Genomic DNA, 9,471 nt, shown 5'->3' with positions numbered 1-9,471 from the left:
AAAAACAACGAACAAGTAAAACTCCAATTCACATGCAAGATTAAATCAACAGATTACTAGACATACTAGAACAGTATGCAACTAATTCCCCGGTAAATAAATAAGATCAACCAAAAGGAATCGCATTCATAAATCATGTTATTATTTTAGCTAAAGGAGAATCATTAAAAATTGTTTTATAAGCAAGATACCTCAATACCCTCATTGATGAATCTATATGTAACTGCCTCATAGAACCAATTCAAGCAACTCTCACAAAAATTAACGGAAAACACTTTACAACAGCTGACATCGACAGGGCATACAACCAAATGCCACTTGATGCACAATCACGACAGTTAACGCATTTAGTTGTTGGAAACCAACAATACGAATTTAATAGACTTTTCTATGGAATCTACATAGGACCAGCAGCATTCTCAGCATTTGTGAGTAAAATTTTTTCGACCACTCATTCTCAGTAAAAATGTCATAACATATTTAGAAGATGTTTTCATGCTATCACCGACGAAAAACGAAATGTTTATTGTCTTAGATAAATATCATCAAATACCACTTAAAGAAATCATGAAAGCAGTCACGGATAAACCACATTTTTTTCTCATCCGTGTAAATTTCCTTAGACATATTATAGAAGAAAATACGATAACTCCGTTAGATCCCACATAGAGGCAATCATAAAACTGCAACCTCCATCAAGTAAAAAGAAAACCCAAAAATTTCTTGGAATGCTTAACTTCTTAAGTAAATATGTCTATAAGAAGCAATTATATGTAAGACCATTTTATAACAATCTCAGACAGCAAAAAAATTTTGAATGGACAACCGAACATCAGAAAAAATTTGAAGAAAAAAAAAACACTCATCACTGAACAAATATCAAACACTATTTCAAATACGGACCAACCGATTTATGCTATGTGCGATGCCTCAAATTTTGGCATCGGCGCCGCATTTTACAATCACACAGTGGAAAAAATAAGATGATTCTCATTTCAGCAAACTCAAGACTATTTACACAAGCTGAACTTAGACAATCTACACTTATGAGAGATTGCACAGCTACAATATACACTCTCACAGAATATGTTGTTTTAATCAGTTCTTTTTACATCCATCAGTCAAAACATCCATCAGTTCTTTTTACAGACCATAAACCTATCATTTTTCTCTTATACAAAAATCAAATCCAAACCACAGAGTTTATAGATTTCAAATGATTTTAATGAAATTTCCAAACTTATATATAGTTTGGACAGCAGGAAAAAAGCTTGCATTACCAGACACGCTCAGTAGAAATACACCACCTGAATTATTAACAAGAAAAATAACAGTAGAAATAACAAAGAATTTAAGTTTTTGCTTGCAAGAGACGAAACATCACCACGATTAGAATGCAAATATGCAGTGAAAATTCACGTTGATCACGCACAAATAAATAAATTACAACACTTTTCTTTATACTTAGATTGCCAAAAAAAAACCACTACGGAGTAGACCTATTAGGAAACTCTACGTTTCAACAGATACCAAATTCATCATGGATCACAAACTTTACACAACAAAAACCACTCAGACAAAAAATGTATAGGACAGACTTATTCCCTTTAATATAAAACGAAAATCTAACTGACAATATAGGTATAACAGGACCTCCAGATACCAATTCAAACCGATACAATAAATCAAGTTTTCAACCTCCATGAACCCCAGATAATATACCTCTCTCAAAAATAGAAATTGAAAACATCTTTCTAACAAAAACAGAGAAATTAACACTTGAACTGCTACAAAAGTACCTAAACTTTGACCCAGTCATTAGACAATTGAAGTTTTGGCGCAATTATAAAACAGAACCCCTAAAAGCAGATATCACAATTCTAGAAAAAAAGACCTTTCAGATACTTTAGAAAACTCAATAATAGATCCATAAATGATAACCAAATATCTGATTTAAAAATACCCTGTTTACCACTAAGTATGGCATTCCTAGCATTTCACATTTCACATTCCTTAAATATTAGAGGACATGCATGATCAGAAAAGAAATACTCAAACTTTATTCAAAATTTTTATTTTCCAAATGCAACGATCTGGATCAAAGTATTATGCAACGATTGCATAACATGCCAATTAATTAAAACAATAGAAACATCAAAAACAAATAGCAGAAAAACAAGATTTTAGAAGACAAAATTTATATTTTAACCACAGAACCTCATTTGATACAAAAGGACCAATATCACCCTCGTCAGAAGAAAACTCATCTATAATGGTCATAGTTGACGCATTTACCCACTACGTAGCACTCAACCCAGTACCTCCTTGTAAAGCCTATTATACATATACAACACTTTATTATCACTGGATAGCAAAATTGGATTACCAGAAATCCTTGTCACAAATAATGGCACTAAATAATGAAATAATCACACTATGCCATTTATACAAAATTAAACACAAACCACAAACATCCCATGCCCTTTGGACTAATGGTTTAGTCGAAGGAATGAACCGTTCACTACAAGAATATCTCTGATGTATCATAATGGGAAACGATACAAGATATACTGAATGGTCAACAGATGTAAAATTATTCCACATAGCTTACAATTCAAAAGTAACAGCAACCTTAGATTATCACCTTGTGAAATGGTTTTTAATCAAAAACCACGGAATCCAATAATGTTTACAGCAAACACACAATGTTATTGCCATTCTACAAAAGAACCAATTTTTTATAATCTACCATTACATACACACGATAAAAATCATTTTCATCTCCCATAAATTTTAAAACTAACTTCCGGCACACATACTGAATAGATTTTGAACAAAGATAAAAAACACAAGGAAAATAATAAAAAATAGCCAAAAAACTATAACAAAGACGGAGTGTTCATTCCCAAATAAATTCTCAATTCACACCAGCTACAAACTTGAAAGTTGGAACAAATGTCTGATCCCAAAATTTGTAACACAAAAAAGAATGTCTAAAAACTACAACCAATCCGTTTCAAATCATCAGGACCGTTTCAAATCATTGATAAAAACACTGTTGTAACATATAAACTTATTGGTTTGAATAAAAAAGAAATTGTTCAGCATTGAAACAGTCTTTTACCCTATTACCCAAAAGAATACGCTCTTCGTGAGCTAACACAATTATACTCCTTTACAGGATTCAAAGTTGTTCACGACATATCAGACAATAATCAAAAACAAACAAATGACGCAAATTGTTTATCACAATTTTCAGAATCTAAAAAAAGGAAAAAACCGACAAAAATCCCAAGAAATAAGCAATAAACAGATACCTCAGAAACAAAGAAAAAACCAAAAATTAAAAGAAAAAATTTTACTGCAAGAAATAAAAGAAAATTCTCAACAACGACAATCATCGCGACTTCAAAATCAACCACAAAAAAAGTACAAAAATGTCATTCCACAATTTTAGATTTTTAAGAAAATTGAATTCCAAAAGCCTCTTTCTAATTGGTTACTCCTGAATACCCCCAATCATCCCATAAACTAAAACAAAAGTAGTAAGCTCATTTTTAGATCTTCAGACTTTTCTTCAGCAAAAATTGCCTATATCCAACTCACGTGTCAAAACTCAAAAAACAATCGGACCACACTCAAATTTAGCCTCAAAAAGTGAAAAATTAGTTCGGCAAGAACGAATAATTTTTCAAATGCTGCTTTCCAAATTAGTCAAATTTCCCAAAATCATATCTTCAGATTTTTTTCCCACCCTATCAACCTTTTTTAAAATCAGCATATTTTTTGTTATAGATACTTTCGAATTATTTCCTTTTCTCTTTATAACATCCCGCAGTTTTTCCAAAATTTTCTATTCCCTACACAAAACCTACCTCAACTTTGCAAAAATTCTTGACCACCTCCTCAGGTACGATATTTCAACAACTATCTAAATGTTAAGACACCTATTCAATGAAAAGGTCAGTTTTCTTCTTTTAGTGATTTTTTTCACATTTATAAAATCCCTAATTCTGACAATATGCAAACGTATAAAAAAGGCAATAATAACTTTTGCGTTAGCAACAATACTTTTAATCACTTTCATAGAAGACTTTTATTATCAACATAAATGTTCTTCATAGGTAAAAAATTTGAACAACTTTTCAAAATTTCTAATCAACAACCCAAACAACAGTCCCCACCGACTACGACATCCCAGGATTCTCCAACAACATCAACAGTCAGATAAATCAGACAAATCCAGTCAGACAAATCAGCCACATTCATCAACACGTATTTCATTTCAAGAAAACCAATATACATTTGAGGAAAGAAATTCACTTTAATCAGATCCTCTAGAACCTGCAGTTTGCCACGCACACCTAAGCGAACCCCAAAACATATTATCCTCTCTTCATCAAGACCTTAATAGAACAGGACATCCAAGTCAAAACCAAAGTACATCCACAATAGATAGACAAATCATACATCCAAGACTAAATAGAACTTTTACAACTCCCAGAGTTCAATTTAATATACCCTCATCAACAATCCCAAATCCTCTAGATCTTTCCACTAGTACAATTCAAAGTACCCTCCGCTATTACTTTTTACCACACAACAAAATAATCCAAACACACCATCGATTACTTAGGATCAGCCCCCGCATCCGAAGAATATCGTGAAAAGCCCTTTAACCCCCCAAATTCATTACAACGTCTCCCATATTGGATGACACAAGCTTTCACTCAAGGTGAAAGAAACTTGGTAAACGACCCTACATATATCTTCGGATACATATTTGTCATTACCAGAAACCCTCTCACTTCCTTCAACCCATTCAATAAAACAGACCCCAACAACATCATTTCGTCCAAATTTCCCAACAAATTTAGACGATAGATATAAGGAACATTTAACCAATACAACACGCCTACGATTAATTGGAATATATTCGTAGCATCCCCTCTATTTTTTGGTCAATATCTCGACAGTAACAGACTACATAATTGGCCACTCAACAGATTACAATATCGACACGTTATTCACAAAGACATACAGGAACACAACATACGAATCCTTACACAAGACAACCTTTAAAATTTGAAATAAATGTAAAATTAAACAATTAGGTACATCATCCTCTCCCCTTAGCATCAACACTTATAACAGCTCAATCATTACCTCCCCCATTTATCACAACAGAAGTTATCTATAAAAACGATAGATATACAAAAAAGACACTTGGATACATTACATTCTATAATTCATATTCAGGACTATACTAAAAATGGACTATCTGTATTTTTAGTAATCCTTCTCCTTCAAAACCTACTCCTTTTTACTTTTTCAGAACCACCTAATCATAAAAACCCTTCTCCCCGAACACTTCCCAAGATTTACCTGCCACACACTATGATTGTGAAGAAAATGAAAAAAAACACTACATAAAAACGCTATAAACCAGGTAACTCAATGCGAATCCAAACCACAAGAAGCAGAAACAACAAATATAAAAGCCACATTTTATTCAAAAGCCCGAGCTACACCATAATAGGATAAAAACTTACAGCAACAATTTCAGAGAAAAATGTAAATTGTTCCCAAGTCTCAAATGGAAACAAAAATAGACTTGTCTAAGAATCTTTCTATCAAAGTAATATAGGCACAAACCGAAAATTGGTAATTTTTCAAGTTATTTCAGACACTGCACATCAAGCGGAACTTGAAAGGTACCAAGGTCATATAAAATTAGATGAAAAAGCCCGTTCAAGGGCGCACATGAACGAAAAATTTTTGATCTCCATGATAAAACTTGGATACCACACATTGGAATAAACAACCCTTCTTATTGCAAAGCTGACACAAAAAACAAAAGATATCAATAAATTAAGTTTTTTGATTGGAAAATCCAATTAGAAAAAGTACAACCAACACGAGATTTAAAAGACGACACTATCATTTATCAAGGAATACGATTAACTTCTGGAAAAGATCAACGATAGTGCGATCCAACAACAAGAAAACAAGCAACTATTGTTTGGTTCCCCAAAGACACGTGTACCACATTTCAAGTTGCAAGAATACACGCAAGAATGGTAAAATTTCAACAACAAAAACTATCGTTTTGAATCCATCCCTTATGATCAATTAAACCCTGCCAAAATCCGACAAATCATTTCAACAATATCAACAATATCAAAAACAAATTGACACGTTTTCAAATCTACCCAGAAACAGAACTCGCTTGCAAATATAACACTCCATTTTATAAAACACAAAACTCAGAAATTGACATGAACACAGGAAAACTAATAACTATCCCAAATCGATCACATCACATTTCAAATCGTGACGAAAACTCATACATCTGAGTAACATTTCTGAAAAACACAGTAACAACTGGTGGAGAACTTCGACCAAGAGACAAAAGCAGTGCACGTTTACAAGAACTATCACTTATGAACAATTACTATTTCGATGCAATTCACTATGACACACAATTAGACATAAAACTAGACTATACAATAAGTAGAGTCTTTCAAGAAATGTCACTATCAGAACTAGAAACGCTTCATCACTTATGTGAATTTGAACGAACACATATTTTACAATCACTTGCACTTCCAGTATTAAAAATACCTTATGCAGGATATTTGTTGTCAGGAAATAGATCAAATGTTATCGACTACGAAGGAAGTGTTTTATGGTACTACAATTGCACGAAAAAAGTATAAAAAATTATATGTATTTGAAGACAAAAGCTGTTACAATAGAATCCCCATATTCTACAAAAATAAAGAACCTTTTGTTGACACCATTTCTAGAGAAACATTTTTTTTTGGGATACAGCTGTCCCATAAGGGATCTGGAAATAGCCACAAGATTGTACACTTAAATCCCGATGAATATAAATATTATCTTCTCACACCATATCCTACACTTAAGCCAACATTAAAGAAAGTTTCACCTGAAAGTATCAGAGCTATTGCTAGAAACCCAAATATAGAATTACAATCAATAGGTATATACTCTAGACCAGATATTCAAGATCACATCTGCACACAACAATTTCAAGAGTTTCTTACAAAAATGGATACAATACAAAGACAATCCATCGACCAAAACTTAAGAAAATTTTCTGAAACTGCAACGATTTTCAGACAAGACTACAGAGGATATTTTAAAGATATAAAATACTACATTTATTTAAACGGTGAAAAATACCGTACACAAGATATATCACCCATCAATTTTTTTAGTTTTGTAAATTTGAAAAATGAACTCTTCGCCTTTCTAGGATGGCCCTACAACATATTAGAAAGATTGACTATATTATATGCAATGTTTAACTTTTTTGATTTTCATTTCTCATTATTGAATGGAATCTATAATACAAGTGCAATACACACACAAATAAACAAACAAGCAAGTGTAGCACGCTTAATTTTCGCAGGATTTTTCGCAATATTTTCAACCTCAATTAACAAAACCCTTCCAGACGCTCAAATAAAGGAATATAACAAACAACTATCACCAAATGCATGTGATAATGCACACGACAACAAAAATACAACACCTACTGCACCACAATTGCACACTTTACATAATTAGCATCTAGTATCTTTAGTACAACGAAATTCCAGGAATATAGCCCTAACAGAGCACAACTCTACAAGTCGTATTTATCAACAAAGTCCAGTTACTCACATAATACCGCCTCAATAATGTAGAAGAAACGTATGAACAAATTATAGATCAGCCACATACCACTAATTTCCGTTCTCAGAGCCGCCATTCTTTTAGCCTACGATGAGCCGCCAGATTGGATCCCACAACTGTTCCCTTTCATACCCATCCAATCTCCAACGTCACTATCCAAACATATCACTTTCTGATTTCACTCCCTATCTTGTACCATCATACTCTAATAATTCACCAAGCATGGATTCAGATGACACTTCCATAAACGCAGTTTTTCACACAAGTTCACAATTTAACAACTCTGATATTGAAGACCCAGACGAATTCCCAGACTCCGAGCCTAGCCCATCCACTTTTCCCCAACCCCCCTTCAAACACTCCATACTCAAATTACCGATGAACCTTACTCAGCACAGTAGTAGATGTTGGAGGTGATCAGGGGGGGGGGGGGGGTCCCCTGCAGACCCACATGTATTAAGATAGGGAATAGAGCATCCGGTCTGCAAGCTATGTATTAAGATTAGGTATAGAGTCTACAATGTATTAAGACAGGGAATACCGATGGTAAGGTTTTTGGTTTTAGTGATGGTAAGATAATGGTAAGAAAAACGTAATTTTTGTGTGGAAATGTCTAGTTTTTTCGCAAAAATGTTTTCGCTTGTTAACTAATTTGTAAATATCAAAGATTAATTACGCGTTGGTTGTGTAATGAAGGACTTTTAATTAATTTTTTGATACATGGTAAGTCAATGGTAAGAGTTTTTGGGTAAAAACTTGGATTTTTTATGAAAAAATTTTCAAAAAAATAATTCAAAACACGATAAGATTTTGTATAATTTGATCTAATAAAAATTTATTAGATAATTTTACTTTCTATCTATCTGAATCTATTCTGAAACCTACTGAAATTCGAAAAATCAATTTTTTGAGAAGAAAAATTAAATTACAATGAAAATATATAAATCACTGCATCGTATAGTAACCTTACTGCCATAATTTACACTTACCAATGAAAAAACTACAAATTTACATAAAATTACTTATAAAATTCAAAACATGCACATCATGAATTTTATTCAAGTTTGTCTGGTAGAATTTAAAAAGAAGAAATGCTGAATAAATTGCGTAAAATCCACACAAATTATCAGTTTTTTGTAGCTTTCGAGGAACCATTCGCCGATACTTTTTTGTTAGAAAGGAATAAATTGTTCTTTTCCGACCCAAAGAATTAGCAAAATAGTAAGTTTTATCCAATCGAGCCATCATGATCCAGTGCTCCCCTCTATCATTGCTTGGAGCTGAGTTAACAATTGCAAAAGAGTATTTTGTTAGTTGAGGTACTTTATCAGAGGGGTAAGGTCCCATGTACTTGAACCTGATTTCAGGAATTCTTTCAATAATTTGCAGAAGTGAAAAATTATCCATTTTCGCAAATGTTAGCTGATTTACATCTAAAACAAAAAAATAGAAAGTATGATATTGTATTTTAGGATGATAAATCCTAAAGTTATTGACTTATTCGCATTTAGGTACTGAATCAACAAAGTCCCAAACACAAAACTTGTGAACTGGACAAAATTTGTTGAACACTGATTTACAGTCTAGGTTGAAGAAATGTCTTGGGTTTTCAATTAAACAGCATTCATTAGCTGCTTTTTCTGGAGATTTAGGTCTGAAGAAAAACAAAATAAATAGTACAGAGACAATCACAATGAAAAGTCCCAAAAAAGCTACAATATTTTTATAGGAACCTGAAAACTCAAAAAAACTAAACATTTTAAGCGA

The sequence above is a fragment of the Symsagittifera roscoffensis genome, unplaced genomic scaffold (genome assembly GCF_963678635.1).
Source record: "Symsagittifera roscoffensis unplaced genomic scaffold, txSymRosc1.1 SCAFFOLD_128, whole genome shotgun sequence".
Lineage (NCBI taxonomy): Eukaryota > Metazoa > Xenacoelomorpha > Acoela > Convolutidae > Symsagittifera > Symsagittifera roscoffensis.
Note: the sequence above shows the minus strand (reverse complement) of the source record.